Source organism: Peromyscus californicus, unplaced genomic scaffold (assembly GCF_007827085.1).
Source record: "Peromyscus californicus insignis strain IS unplaced genomic scaffold, ASM782708v3 Scaffold_9__1_contigs__length_137607984, whole genome shotgun sequence".
NCBI lineage: Eukaryota > Metazoa > Chordata > Mammalia > Rodentia > Cricetidae > Peromyscus > Peromyscus californicus.
The window spans coordinates 62,163,452-62,172,179 of record NW_026294617.1 but is presented as its reverse complement, the minus strand read 5'-3'; the positions used below and the strand labels follow the sequence as shown (position 1 = coordinate 62,172,179).

At 38.4% G+C, this 8,728-nt stretch overlaps 1 pseudogene; it reads left to right on the top strand.

Moving 5' to 3' along the window:
- Nucleotides 1-1,642: 1,642 nt before the first annotated feature.
- Nucleotides 1,643-2,240, top strand: LOC128106242 (40S ribosomal protein S2-like; annotated as a pseudogene).
- Nucleotides 2,241-8,728: the final 6,488 nt, after the last annotated feature.

Sequence of the window (8,728 nt, the reverse complement as noted above, 5' to 3'; positions counted from 1 at the left end):
CATAGTCAAGATGCAAAAAACAGAAGGCAAAGAAATAATTCTGAAAGGCTTAGGGGAAAAATAACAACTCAAGTAAGAATGTAGAAACATCAGAATAATACAAGTTCTCTTCTCAGAAACTCTAAAAGCCAGGACCATATAGAAGGATACTTTTCAAGTCTTAGAAGCAAATAAATGTTAACTACAATCACTATATCCAGCGAAGTTAGCTCTTAGAATTGATGGAGAAATAACACTTTTAAGACATGTATGTATGGAGGCAATTCATGTCACATGAGTCAGAACTTTGGAAAATTCTTAAAGGAATAGTATATACAGAGAAAAAATAGTATCACCTATGAAAACACAGTAAACAATGGTTTTCATAATCAGAAAAGATGAACAGAGATATAAGAATGAATCTCTAGAAGCTAGGTGTTTGCAGGATGAAGCCAGAGATTTGCAAGAGGGATACTTTGAAAACTTCATTCCATAAAAGTAGGAATTGTAGAATAAATGGGTAGATTCCTAGATACATATGAACTGCCAAAATTAATCCATAAACTACTTGGACTAATAAAAACAGCTTAAATGGGGTCATAACAGTTAATAAGATTGAAACAATAATAAAGTTTCCTAATAAAAAAAACTCCAGAACTGGACCAACTCAATGCCAGATTACACTAAATCTTTGAAGAAAAACCAATACTAATACTCTTTAAATTGGTCTATCATATATAAAAAGGAAGGAACACTACCAAATCTACTTTGAAAAACATATATTACATGTTCTCTCTCTCTTATGTGGAATGTATACACACACACACACACACACACACACACACACACACACACACACACACACACATTAAAATGGGGACCACGAGAGAAGAAAAAGTATTAGCAACTTAGATATATGCTAAAATAAAAATTCCCATTCAAGCCTGAATTATATCTGTTATGTTACATTATCTATTTGGATTTTCCTTTGCTAGCCAAGTTTATTTTGTTTCAATTTGGATAATTTATCCTTTCAGTTAGGAAGATGTAGTTCTTTAGTTCGTGATTTTTGGGGGCATGATGTTAACAGTAAAATGATTAAACAGGAGGATTATGTATGAAAAGTTAAACAAAGAAGATGAAAACATTGAAGAAGTTAACAAAATGCAAAGATTTGGGTAACTATTAGTCACAGCAAGGGTGTATTATTCAGTGGTTTGAATCGAAAGTGGTTACCCTAGGCAGGTCATCTTTTTGTTGTTTTTTTTTCCTGAAAAATTGCAGGGAGCCATTCACATGGTCCTTCATCCTGTAAACAGCTAGCCTCTGGAGATCCTCAGAATTTTAGCTTCGGCTTCTTAAGTGTAGAGTTTTCAGATTTTGTAGAATTGGAGAATAGACAATGCTGTTTGGGTCTGGAAACGTGTATCCAAGAATCAGTGGTTTGCCAAGAATTCTCAAACAGGGTAATTTGTATTTTTTTTTTTTCTAATTGGGAAAACACCAAATGGTGGATGATGCCAGAGGAGTGGCAGGGCCTGAAAGACCCAGGGATCCAGGCTTGGGAGGCCTTGGTGGCTTCTGAGTATTCCACAGAGGTCATAGTGAGTCAGTGGGTATCCATGGTTGAGGATGCGGGCTCATGGAGGTAAACCCAAAGACAGACAAAGAGTGGATCCTTGTCACCAACCTCGGCCACCTGGTTAAGGACATGAAGATCAAGTCCCTGGAAGAGATCTACTAGTTCTCACCGCCTATCAAGGAACCCGAGATTATTGATTTTTTTTCCTGGGCGCATCTCTAAAGGATAAGGTTCTAAAGATCCTGTCAGTGCAGAAGCAGACTCAGAATGGCCAGCAGACTAAGTTCAAGGCTTTTGTTGCTATTGGGAGCTGCAACGGTCATGTTGGTCTTGGTGTTAAGTGCTCCAATGAGGTAGCCACTGCCATCCGAGGGGCCAGCACCTTGGCCAAGGTTTCCATTGCCCCTGTGCAGAGAGGCTACTGGGGCAACAAGATTGGTAAGCCCTACACTGTTACATGCAAGGTGATACACTGCTGTCACTCTGTGTTGGTCTTACCCCTGTTCCCAGAGGCACTGGCATCATCTCTGATCCTGTGCCCAAGAAGCTACTGATGATGGCTGGTATTGATGACTCCTACACATCAGCCAGGGGCTGCACTATCACTCTGGGCCATTTTGCCAAGGTCATCTTTGATACTGTGTCCAAAACCCACAGCTACTTGACCCTCAACCTCTGAAGAGTGACTGACCATCTGTGAAAACCCACACCAGAGTTTCTGTTCAGAGGATGGGGGCTCCTCTATGATTACCAATAAGGCTTTTTTTTATACAAAATAAATAAACAAATAAGTAAATAAAGTGAATTAAGTCTCTCAAAAAGGGGGAAGGCAACACGCTGTCTCACACACACACCCCACATCTTTTAATGCTTTCAGAAGACTCAGTTTTGTAGTGGAAACAAATGAGATGGTTGTTGGGAAGGCCAAGTGCACCTGTGGTTGACAAGGCTCCACAGCCTGGCTGATTTATTGTTGCAATCATAACTACGAGAACACAGGAGAGGGAGAGCCTTTGTTGAGTTATAGCACCCAATTTGCATTTTCTATTAATTATTGTTGGGGGAATAAGAGGATATGATGAATACATAGATAATTAATAATCCCTTAGGTCCTTATTTCTTTTATAATTGGCATATTATGATTGCCCTTGACCAATAAGAGTAATTAACCTAAAAACAAATCTTTTTATAGAGAAAGATTTCACAAGTGTTTGAACATAAATACGCCTTTTATTTTAAATTGGAAAAGTACACAGTTGTTGAAACATATTTAATTAACACATTTTACTTATAATTAAACTAGAAAAATCTAAATTTTCTTTCAATTTGTCAGATTATTTTCAGTCCTGAATTTGGGGTCAGTAGTGTTATAATAACTAAAATTTAGAAAGGCTGATCAAACTTAATTATTCTCGTTATACTCTTTAAAAAGAATAAATAAGAAAATTGTCATTTAGTTAAAAAAAATTAAAAAGCTAGGCCTAGGGGCCCATTCTTTAATTCCAGTGTTTGGAAGGTGAAAACAAAAAGGTCAGTTCAAGGTCATCTTCAACTACACAGCAGGTTTAAAGTTAGCCTGGCCTGCATGAGACTGTTTTAAAACAACAAGAACACAAAATTAGAAAAACCAAAGTTAGTTTATTGATTGAATAATCTTACCTTTAAAAAAGTTTGGATTCAAGAAAAGAATTACGTAAAGATAAATTCATAAGACTGTTTTTAGAGGAGTCAGGATGTGACTAAGTCACAATTATTCAAAGGAGGAAATATGTTTTTAAAGTAAGTCACAGTGATTATTAGGAAATTTTGCTAAAATGTTTTAAGAAGACATCAAGAACATTCAGCATAAGAAGATACTCCACTATCTGAGCACAAAATACAAACAAAAACCCTTTAAATTTTGATAAAACATAAAATTTATATTTCAACCTCTGTGTTTATTACTCAGGCTATGATTTGCAAAAAAAAAAAAAAGGCTTATAATCTCTTTTTTTCATTTAAAAGTTTTAGGGTCCAAGAGGAGCACCCCCCCTAAAAGACCAACAGTTATGTATGCAATTTAGCAAGACCATATTTTCCCCAACATGTTGGGATGGCAAATAGCAATGCCCAAAGAAGGTCACAAGTTCCCTTTACTCAGGAGATCTTATCTATTTCCCCTTCCTAGGAGGATCCATCCATGTCTCTCTTAGGGTCCTCCTTGTTACCTAGGGTTGTAGACTGTAGCCTGGTTATCCTTTGACCCCTGTTTAGAAGTCTTTTCTTCTCTCTTCTCTCTTTCATCTGATGTAGTGCAGGCTAGCCTTGGATGTACTTCAACTCCTGATTTTGCTTTCACATCCCAAGTGTTGCTATGACAAGTATGCACTGACATGTCTGACTTCATATGCTCCCCCACCTTTTTAAGAATAAACCCATCAAATTTACTGGCTTTTGCCAAAATTGCCAACACATTTTGTTTCTTTAACTTTATCATTACACAGATTATATTCCAAGTAAAATCAGGCTCACTTTCCCTCAGACTTTGAGGCAATGATATCATCAAAAATGTACTCTGTAAAAACAGTGTAATAAAATTAGAGCTACATAAGACAAAGATATTTGAAAAACTTATAAGTATATAAAATATAAACAACATACTCTTGACTAAGTGATAGGTCACAGAAGAAATCATGGAGTATGTCATTACTAACACATTTGAACAGTGTTGGAACTGTTGAATGAGGATTTTTGAAGTAGAACTGAATGCATTGTGCATTATGAGATGGCCATGAGCTATAAAGACAAAAGATAGAAGGTTATGGATTAGATGTGTTATGTTTTTATGTAAAGTCACCAAGGAGTAGTAGACTCATGATAGTCAATATTGATTGATGAATGAAATAAAATCAAAGACCCAGGCATAAATCCACATACCTATGGAGACATGATTTTTGATAAAGAAGCCAGAAATAAACAATGGAAAAAAAGAAAGCATCTTTAACAAATGGTGCTGACCTGACTAGATGTCTGCATGTGGAACAATGCAAATAGATCCATATTTATTACCCTGCACAAAATTCAAGTCCAAGTGGATCAAAGACCTCAACATAAAACCGGATACACTTAACCTCATAGAAAAGGAAGTAAGGAATAGCCTTGAATGCATTGGCACAGGAAACAACTTCCAGAACAGAATACCAATAGCTCAGATTCTAAGACCAAAGCTTCTCTAAGGTAAAGGACACCATCAATAGGACAAAAAAGGCAGTCTACAGAGTGGGAAAAGATTTTCACCAACTCTGTATCCAACAGAGGGCTAATATCCAAAATATATAAAGAACATGAGAAACTAGACATCAACAAACCAAATAATCCAATTTCAAAATGGGGTACAGATCTAAACAGAGAATTATCAATAGGGGAATCTCAAATGGATGAAAAAGACTTAAAGAAATGTTCAACATCCTTAGCTGTCAGGGAAATGAAAATCAAAACTATTTTGAGATTCTATCTTATACCTGTCAGAATGGCCAAAATCAATAACATAAGTGACAGCTCATGCTGGAGAGGATGTGGAGCAAGGGGAACACTCCTCTATTGCTGGCAGGAGTACAAACTTGTACAGCCACTATGGAAATCAATATGCAGTTCCTCAGAAAACTTGGAATCAATCTACCTCAAGACCCATCTATATCACTCTTGGGCACACACCCAAATGATGCTCCATTCTACCACAAAGACACTTGCTCAACTATATGCATAGCAGCTTTATTCATAATAGTCAGAAACTGGAAACAATCTAGATGTCCCTCAACCTAAGAATGGATAAAGAAAATATGGTACATTTACACAAAGAAGTATTACTCAGCTGTTAAAAAAAAATTACATCATGAAATTTTCAGGCAAATGGAATTGAACTAGAAAAAAATCATCCTGAGTGAGGTAACCCAGACCCAGAAAGACAAACACGGTATGTACTCATTTAAGAGTGGATATTAGCTGTTAAGTAAATTATAACATGCTGTGATGCACAGACCCAGAGAGGCTAAAAAACCAGGAGAGCTCTAGGGGGAAGCATGGATCTCTCTGGGAAGGGGAAATAGAATAGATTTTGGGGGTGGAGTAGAAGCAGGTGGGAATGGGAACAGGAGGGATCAGGTGCAGAGCAGGGGATGGAGGGAGAAAATATGGGGAGAGATGACTGGAACTGGAGAGCATTTGGGAGACTATGTAGAAACCTAGTGCAGTAGAAACTCCCAGGATTCTATGAGGGTGACCCTAATGAGGACTCCTAGTAATGGAAGATTCAGAACCTGAACTGGCCATCTTCTGTAACCAGGCAAAGCTTCCAGTGGTGAGACTGTGACACCAACCCAGGCACAAATCCCATGATCTACAATCTATCCTGCTTGCAAGATGTGCTGAGCCAAGAGAGGCACAAAACTTGTGGGAGTGACCAACAACCACTGGTCTAATATGAGGCCCATGTCATGCCACAAGAGGGACCCCATGCCCAACACTGCCTGGATGACCAGATAGTCCAGAGACCTAGGATAGAGAAAAAAAAACTGAATAAAATGATTCCTAATGCTATCCTGCTATACTCATAGACTGGTGCCTAGCCCAACCATCATCAGAGAAGCTTCCTCTGGCAGCTGATGGGAGTAGATGCAGAAACCCACAGTCAAACATCAGGTGGAGAGAGAGCCCAAATTGGAGATATCCATTGGGTCCTTCCCCTTGGAAGGTTCCTCAGGGAACCCCACAGAAGATGGGGAGGAAGAAATGTAGGAGCCAGAGGGAGAACTAGGAGAATATGGCCCACAGAGTCAACTAAGCAGGCTTCCTATGGGCTCAAAGAGACTGAAGCAGCAGTCACGGAGCCTGCATGGGTCAGGGCGGGGTCCTCTGCATGTATATTATGGTTGAGTAGGTTGGTGTTTTTGTGGGACTCCTAACAGTGGAAGTGGGAGTATCTCTGACTCTTTCACCTGTTCATGGGACCCTTTTCCTCCTACTGGTTGCCTTGCCCAGCCTTGATCTGAGGCTTTGTGCCCTACTGTATCTTGTTATGCTCTGTTCAGTTGGTATCCTTGGGAGGCCTTCTCTTTTCTAAAGGGAAACGGAGGAGGAGTGGCTCTGGGAGAGAAGAGAGGTAGAAGAAGCATGGCTGAGAGGAGCAGAAGAAGTAGAAACTGTGGTCAGGATGTCTTGGATGTGGTAAGAACAAATTTTAAAAAATTTTTGGACATATTACCCACTTAGTATAAGTCATAAAAGCATTAACAAAGTAGAATCACCCAGGAGACAAGCCACATGGAAGGGTTATGATTCCTTTGGTTGAGGTGAGACAATCTACCCTAAATATGAAAAGCAACATTCCATTGGTTTTATTACTTCTTTGATAGTTTTGTACAAGTTTGTTGTGATCATATTCACCTGTTCCCTTCTCATCACACCTTGTTTTGTAAGCATTCAGCATTGTGTCCTTTATTCCATTAATGGTAAATTTGTCTTACCCAAATATGCTTGGATGTGGGAAATCCAATGGAGTGTGGTTGACTTATGCATAAAAGGGCGGGGGGGGGGGGGGTGTCTATTCAGATTTCCCATTTCTATTTCTTCTTGAGTTGATTTTGGCTATTTCTGTTATTCCAGAAAAAAATTTAAATTTTGTCTGGATTATCTAAATGTTGTTATACAATGGTTTACCACCTCAACACTACAACCCCTGCATCCAAACTAATTACCAAAGGACCTCCTGTGACAGCCTACCTCTTAAAGTTTTTCACTTTTCACTCTTCAATAGAACTACCTTGAAGAACATTCTAAATCCAAACTTTATCCCTGAGGTTATCCTGCTGGGAACTAATGGAATCTTTATGTCATGTTTTGCGGCCAGTTCTAGGCATGGCCTGATCTCCTTGGACCACAGTTGTATCAGCGTTTATGTGTCTACCAGGTAGACTATGAGGAAATACTTTCCATGTGGCTGTTTGGGATAGGGAATCTATTCAGTGGCATTTTAAGGTTTGATTCTATCCTTTCAAATAAATATGGATTTTTCCCAAGATGAGCTTTCCAAGAGTAGAGTTTTACCTTGGGGAGATCCTTTCTTTTATACCATTGCAGACTATGAAATTTCACTTTAAAAGTGTGACTCTCTTCAAAGTCATAGTTGCTTATAGTTGCTGTCACACCCCTTGCTGGGAATGTCTTTCTGTATGATGTGAAGGTGTTGCTCTGATTATTGATAAATAAAATGCTGATTGGCCAGTAGCCAGACAGGAAATATAGCGTAGGTGGGTTAAGGAAAGAGGAGAATTCTAGGAAGTGGAGAGATGGGTCAGGAGATTCTGCCAGCCGCCGATGCCATGAGAAGTAAGATGTAAAGTACCAGTAAGCCACAAGCCACATGGAAACTTATAGATTAATAGAAATGGGTTAATTTAAGATATAAGAATTAGATAGCAAGAAGCCTGCCATGGCCATACAGTTTATAAGTAATGTAAGTCTCTGTGTTGTATGTTTACTTGGGTCTGAGTAGCTGCAGGCCCCAGCGGGACTGGAGAAATCTCCAGCTACACCCCCATTGCCTACAAGTTTAGCTTTCTCCTTTCCACGTTATGGAGCATAATTTTTCTATATCTTCATATATATTCATGTATATATAATATATTATATATATATATATATATCTCATGATAGTATCAGTGAACAGTAACTATGACATAACCTTAATGCTAACCTGTCATGACACTTCTTCTGCCAAACAAATTTGTTCATTATTTCAAATCAAATTTCTTAGAATATTAGAGGAATCCACCCAGATTCTCTGCCAGGATATAACACAAATAGCTTCTAGTTTTCATCTTGTTCTCATTTCCCTCTGAAACATTATGAACTAGGTCTCTACACTTCATTTTTCTTGGCATTCTGATCCTCCCAATTTCTACTAGAATGTTCCATATCATATTCTAAGGTTTCTCTAGCTCCAAGTCACAAATTCTTGCATCATTTCCATAGGCCTATGAACATCAATGGCCCTATATTTCAGTAACAATTATTTAGTTAACTGTGTTTATTGTTTTGGTGACAAAATACAAGACAGAAGAACTCAAGAAAGGAAGGGATCATTTTGGCTCACAGTTTGAAAGTATAGTCCACATGGTGGGAAAGTCATGA